At 40.4% G+C, this 7,170-nt stretch overlaps 1 protein-coding gene across 1 annotated transcript in view; it reads right to left on the reverse strand.

The window, feature by feature from the left end:
- The window catches only part of skib (SKI proto-oncogene b), a 30,545-nt gene that overhangs the window by 4,814 nt on the left and 18,561 nt on the right, over positions 1–7,170 (reverse strand). The gene's annotated exons all lie outside the window — the stretch shown is intronic.

A 7,170-nucleotide genomic window follows, 5' to 3' on the forward strand; every position in this document is an offset into this window, starting at 1 on the left:
GAGACGAATTAAAGTAATTGCACTCAGATCTGACAGACGATTGAGCTGAAGTGTTCAGTGAGAATTACAAGTTAACGCAGGGCTGCAGATGCATGTAATGTCTGCAAGAGACTGTGCTTGGAAAACCTGGAGAGGAAAGCATCTGCCTTGTTAAGTGCCACAAAATAGTGAATCTCGGGAGCTATTTCTTGTATGTGTTGTACATCTGTGTGTGTGTGGCAAGCTCCAGGGTCATGTGTTGAGGTAGCTAACCTCAAGAGCCCTCAGGTCTGCACTTGTCAGACAGAGGATATGTTTACCTAGGCAGGCGCAGAGGCCAGCACAGACCTGCCTGCTGCTCTCTTACTCACTACTATGACATTCTGCCTCCAGGAATGGCAAACACTCCCATCTCCTCGTCTGCGTGTGTGATTCAAGACAAATGATTACTCTGTCTACCTTCAAAATCCTCAATGGAAAACACTCCTTCGGGGTTGCATGTAGTTGTGAAACCTTAATCGTTGCTCACTGTAATCACCTCAAGATGGAAATTAATGACAAACCTCATTTTGCATTAGGTGAGAAGCCTGTTTGGTAATGAATCATGTCTCACAGCTTTTTAATACAATGCCAGACGCTTGAATGTGTGTGTGTGCGCACACAGCTATGAGTGGGTGTCGGGACGTGTGGGTAAGTGGGTGTTTGCGGGTGTAGACATGCATATGTGTGTGTGGGTGGGTATGTGTGTGTGTGTCAGTGTGTGTGTGTGTGTGTGTGTGTGTGTGTGTGTATCTGGTACAAGGTGCTCAAGGGTGAAGGTGTGAGTCAGGTCTGCAACTGCATACCTGAACTACAGAAACCAAAGTCTGCTGTAGTTCTGAAACAAATTTATTTATCAGGTTCAAGCTTCTCAAAACTGAGAATTTTCAGTTTTTTCTGTTTTATATATATTGAATATTTCTGAAGGTTTTGGATTGTCGGTGTTAGTGTTTTTTTTTTAGACTTTTCTGACATTTCATGGACTAAATTATAAACGGACCTTTTAAGAAGTGTGCTTATTTACACAGCTATGGATTATCTTTAGCATTCACTTGTCTGAATGCTCCACTATATTCACCAGCTGTTTTGTGCTGGACAAGTAGTTGCAGCCAGACAACTTTAACAATGAGCTGAAACTCACCATAAAGCTTATTACAAAAATTGTGTTTAAATACGCTCTATAACTAAAGTGACTGATTACAAAAAACTCATCAATCCATTAACAGACGACTAAGATAATCCCTAGTTGCACTCCTAGTCTGCTGTACAAAAAATGATTTACCACCTTCTAATTTCTTTCCTGTCTCTTATACTATAGGGTGGTAGCTGCATGAGGTATACATGCTGTGTTTGTCTGGACACGCCCCTCATGTCTCTATGACTCACACATCTCTCTACCTGTCTAACCAGTCACCGCATTACACACGCACACCCATTCATACACAGCATACTGTTTGGTTTTGCTACTGTAGGTTAATTCTCTTAACCCAGACCTCCTGCTGACTCTGTCCTGCCCAGCACTGGTGACTTGGCCCCTCACCTGCCTGACTCAAGGCCAGTGGTTTTCTAAGAACTGCTGCCCTGGTGTAATCAGACTCTGTAATTACTGACATGACTGTTGTTTTCCCGACAAAGGATGTCTGTCTGTCTGGTGCTATTTCTACCCTGAGGTTTGCAGCTCCAGGAAGGCTATGAGTGCTAGACATAATAGAGTCAGAAAACAGACACTCCCAGACACCACAAGGGACCTGCTGGCTAAATCTGACACTGACCTCACAGGAGAGCAGCCGCACGGGCTTTACTCACCACCACATCATAGACATAGCATGGCCACGAAGTCATAACACCCTCCTCACACATCCTACTGCCTAGCAGGTCCCACTGAGCCAGATGATAGGACATCCCTCCCTCCCTCCCTCCCTCCCTCTTGCTCGCTGTGTCTCTCTCACTGCTAAGAGAGGGAGACTTCCTCTGAGGAGTTTGCTTTGGCTGCGTCCCCTGTGGGAACTGAGACTTGAGTGGGAGGGGGGTGGGCCAGGGGAGTGGGACCACAGAGGAAGCACTGAGCTGAAGGAATGTATACTTGAAGGCCAAGTACAGCCTCCCCTTTAAGACTCCATTCAAGCATTGCCCTTTTCATCTCCCTATTGTATGATATTTCTTTGAGGCGCTGTAATGAGGGAGCATTTCAAAGCGAACCTGTAGGCTAAATACTGTCTAATAGCAGCTGGGCAAGAGAAGACATGGTTTATTTTTTAATTAGTACCACATAAAGGCGTGGTAATACCGGGATAAGCCTCAGCTATTTTCATGCTGGCATGGCAGATAATCACAGAGACAACACATGGCAAACATATCAATATCTATTCTAAGAGCACAGCGTTTGACCTGCTTGAAGAATAATTTGTCGATATTGTGCTAACTGGAGCGTGATGGGGATTCAACTGTTATTTCACTTGAACATGGAGCTAATCAACGATATTTGATTATTGACCACTGACTAAATCAGCTCTGGTATTTGGTTTTTAGGAAATTAAATTAAGTCAAACCATGATATCTTGAGCCTGGTTGGTTGAGAGCTTCACGATAAAAGACCCAAGCCACAGATACTGGCGATTAAAGGGTTGAACCCAGGTTCAGATATGTCTGTCTCTGAGATTTCTCTGAAAAATTGTCATGTGTTGTGCAAATGTTTAAACTGCAAACACTTATCATAGGGAGTATTTTCTCAGTAGAGAGTATTTCCAGTTGCTGCCAGACATAGATAAGTAGGAGCCTGAGCAGAAGACGCAGAAGGCAGGAGAGACAGAAGCTTGGGATAGGGGATAGGAGAAGAGGGAAGAGGTAGATGATTTGAAAGGGATGAAAGAAACAGAGAGACAAACAAGATGGCTTAACTAGGTATGAGGCCTGACAGGTGTGTAAAAGGTGTGGTTAAGGTGAGGCCCTTTCTCCTGAACTGACATTTAGGAATTATTGTGGTTTATATCACTGCATTCTGAAATGTAAGCAAAAAATAAATACTTAAAAAAATGTTTTTTTTTTAAATAAAAACTTTTGAAATGTTCATTTTTGAAATAAAATGAAAAATAAATAATCCTTTTCATTTAAGGAACATGTTGACATTTTGGGAAATATACTTTTTTCCTTCTTCTAAATAAGAAAATAGCGAGCCTAAGAGAAGTAGTGAGCTTTAGAGGTGCTGAAAGGTGGATTTTGTTACCTAGTCAGGCAAGATGTTTTTCCCTGTTTCCAGTCTTTATGCTAAACTCAGATAAGCTAAATTAAGCTAAGCTAACTGGCTGCTGACTTTAGCTTCATATTTACTGAATGATATATGACAGAGCGATAAAGTGAATATGTGTATTTCCCAAAATGTCAAACTATTCCTTTTAATATCTTTACCCTCCACCTCCTTTATGTAATCTTGACTTGTTGACATGTCTAAATTTTTCTTTCTCATGGGAAAGTCAATGACGGCAGGCTAAAATCGAAACCTCCAGCATCTGTTGTGGCACTAAAAAAACTCAAATGAAATCATTGAGAAACAAAACAAGGGGCAGCACTTATCTACTGAGACAAAAATAGTTTCCCCAGCTGAACTTCCTCGGGCAGCAGTCATACAATACCAACGCATGCTGCACGATAGCATGGCATTAAGAAAAGTGCACAGCAACAAGACACAACAGTTTCAGATTACGACCTCCTTTTCCCTCCTAAACCCCTGAATGTAATCCCCAGATCGACATGTGCTTAGTGGGGAGTTGTCCCACTCAAGGGCACACCAACTGGCACAGCTCACTCGGGTGACGGCCTTAGTTGGAAGTGAGAGAATACTAGTTTTAGTAATCTGATCCCTGTAGTTTGGTGTGGATGGTCACAGGGATGCCTTGAGCTCTCTATTCAACTTTCACTGCATAAATTGTATGACAGTCCCTTGATTTATATAAAGCCCTGTGGCCACCTCGTAACAGCTGGGGTAAAATTATTGGTGTCTGCCCAGAATATCCCTGAAACTTCATCCCTATTCCACACAACTGCAACACAAGCCTCCATTTCCCCTCTTTAAATGCTTGCTTAATTTATCAATGTATTCTGTCTCTGCTGTGTCCAGTTTGAGGATATACTGTTTACGTAGCTGCACTTAGCCACAGCAGTATATGGACACACAAAGAGAGCCACGGGGCTCAGCGTAAGGTAGGCATTACAGCAAAGCTAATTGGATTGTCCTAATTGTCTTTAGGATTGAGACTTGATGAGGTCTGAGTTGGACGGAGGATGAAGTGCTGTTCCTAAAGGTGGAAAATATCCCATCAGGTCCACATGGCTTGACATATATAGCTTCAAGGCAGAAGAACAGAGTGTTAAAGTACTGTTCTCCATTTGTCAGCCATTCATAGCGTGAGCCGTGAGCTGTGTATGGACAATTAATGATCTAATGGCCCCAGAGGAACCTGTTAGGGTAATTCCCGCACTATTCATATATATTTGTACTTTGTTCACCTAATATTGTCATTCTGTTCAAACGTGGATCGCTCACTCAGGTTTCTCCCCCCTCCTTATGTTATTTATTCATTTATTTATTGGTGGAGTAACTTCCTTATCTGGATCAAGGGTCTAACATTAGAGGGTGTCACATGCTGTACAGATTGTAAAGCCATCAGGCAAATTAATGGTTTTGAACTGTCTTGACTTCACTTGATTTTAAAACTGCAATAACTATTGTTTTGGCCACTTGGGGGCAGCAGATTTTTTAGAGCTTTTTTGTTTTAGCTGCCTGCTGCAACGAAAAATGATGCAATGAGAGAGAACCCAAACAATAAAGTTGTGGACAAGAAACCCAAAACATGGAGCTGAAAGCTATTATAAAGCTCCACAGAGCTGAGGAGAACAGCAGAGCCTGGTGATAATTCTCTGTGGTTTCATCATTACAATCAACACGTTTGGCATAAATTAATAATTTAATGCATCGCTAATATGAAAATATTGGTTATAGCTGCATTAAAACAGCAAAATATCCTTCTCATTAAGTTGTTTTTGTCATTCAATGAGCCTTAATCTTTAAAAAGACTAAGCAAATCTGCAAATTAGGTTTAGACTATTTTGCTAATTTCCGGAGCAAATCCAATGTTTGAAATATTTTTTAAATGAAGTTTTATTTTCTACACTAACATAAGATACAGGCTCTGGATTTCCTCTCCTCAGTTAGTATTTTATATTGTATTATTCATATAATATTATTGCACTGGCCACTCATTCCAGTCGTTTTTTAGGTTAGGTTTAGGTTTATTTTTAGGTTAGGTTTAAGTTAATTCGCTTCATTCGGTGCGATCATACAATTCATCCTATTGTGTATGAGAACGAATAAGACACACTAAACTTCATAATCCTTTGCTGACATGTAGTTTTCTCATCATGAAAAAACAGTGAGCTGCCTGCGTGTGCATGGAAAGATCATCTCACCGGTGAAAGCAAACAAAAAGAAAGATTATTGTACAACTGCGTGGTGAGAAATGAATTCCAATTCAGGTCCAAACATGGCAACCATAACAACAGTACATGCCCGCCCGCCTGCCTCTCTTACAGTATGTTGATAGTGGTGTCCAAATCACTCTTTCCCTCAGCGGATGGCCTCACAGTTAAAAAAAAAAAAGGGCTCATAAGTTATTTCAACAGACACGGAAACCATAAACTAGAAGACATGAAACAGATATCTCCACAGATTATACATTATTAGCATGAGCATGTTTGGTATGGTTGTGAGTGAAAGTAATCTTAGGAAATGAAACGTGCTCTGTGACTGGTGTATTTATAGATGCACATAGCGCCAAATTCAGCAGATAGTTGTCTGAGCCCCCCTGCTGTACTATTGGAATAAGAGAATTAAACATCAGACTACATGATCTGAGGGAACCAATAAAAGGCGCGCACACACACACACACACACACACACATACACAATGTCTTTATGCTTCTGTTCACATTTAGCACACTTATAATGTAGGAGCAGCTGCACTGCTAACCAGGAGGCTGGAGGGGATGAAGGTTAAAGCGAAAGACAGAGAAAAAGAGAGAGAGAGAGAAAAAGACTCTCTGTACTTAATTTAGTGCTCATGGTAAAATTAATTCTTACTCAAAAACATATTCATGCAACTTTCAGGAACATCATGAAAAAAAAAAGAGAAAGAGTCTCTGAGAATTTGTGAGGAAATTTGATTTATAAGGCAATTAAAACTCAACTGTGGGTATAAAACATCTCACTATAACTGAGTAGAGTAGTGATTTGGGTTAAAGCCAAGCAAATAAAATATTTAGTTATGTAAATACTTCTGTTTTTCTCTCCTCTCCATCTTCTATGCGACACTATCCATTGATTAAAGAAAGAGCTGTGACCAGGTGGTTTTGTGCTGCAACACCACTGGAATATACACGTAATTCAGACTGTCTATGTGCTCTTGAATTAAATTAAGAGAAAAGCTGTGAGAAAGTCATTGTCAAGGCGACTAAACTGGTTACCAGATAGGCATGTGTGAGAATACTTCCCACACCTAAAATAGAGAAATTCTCCAGGCCTTCTGTGTTTTTACTGTCCGTCCAAAATTACAAACCAATCAGTATTTTTCTACTTCGATCAAGTATCATGCAGCGGTGTTGCGGAAATTTCCTGACTTTTTCACATGAGTGCGTGCCTTCACAGAACGTGATCTCTGTTATGCAGCAGTGCCAACGCCATCTTTGCCATGCAAGCTTAATCCCTTGGCATTTCACTGACCCTCATCTGATTCTCTGCCGGTGATGCATTTCATTATATTTAAATTATTATAATTCACATAGTTTAAAGGCTTTGTGAGATGCCATTCAAAAAAAAATTTTAAAGGGAGAAAAAAAAAAGAAGGTAAATAGTAAGTAAGTAATGGCTTCTTCTATACCTCTCAACTACAATGTAAACAATACAGCTGTGAATCAGTAAATCTTTTCTTGGACTGCTGTGCCAGTTTATTTTTGTCATAGATGAACAAGGAAGTGATTTCTAAATATAAAATGACTGAATACAGCTCAGTTTGCTTTGATGAGATTAACAAGGATACACGACCATTTGTAATTTTGGCATAATATGTATAGTAATTCCAGAAGAAGGAATTTGAAATAAAC

The sequence above is a fragment of the Seriola lalandi genome, unplaced genomic scaffold, assembly GCF_002814215.2.
Source record: "Seriola lalandi dorsalis isolate HSWRI2012SDOR001 ecotype SW California unplaced genomic scaffold, Sedor1 jcf7180002054431, whole genome shotgun sequence".
Lineage (NCBI taxonomy): Eukaryota > Metazoa > Chordata > Actinopteri > Carangiformes > Carangidae > Seriola > Seriola lalandi.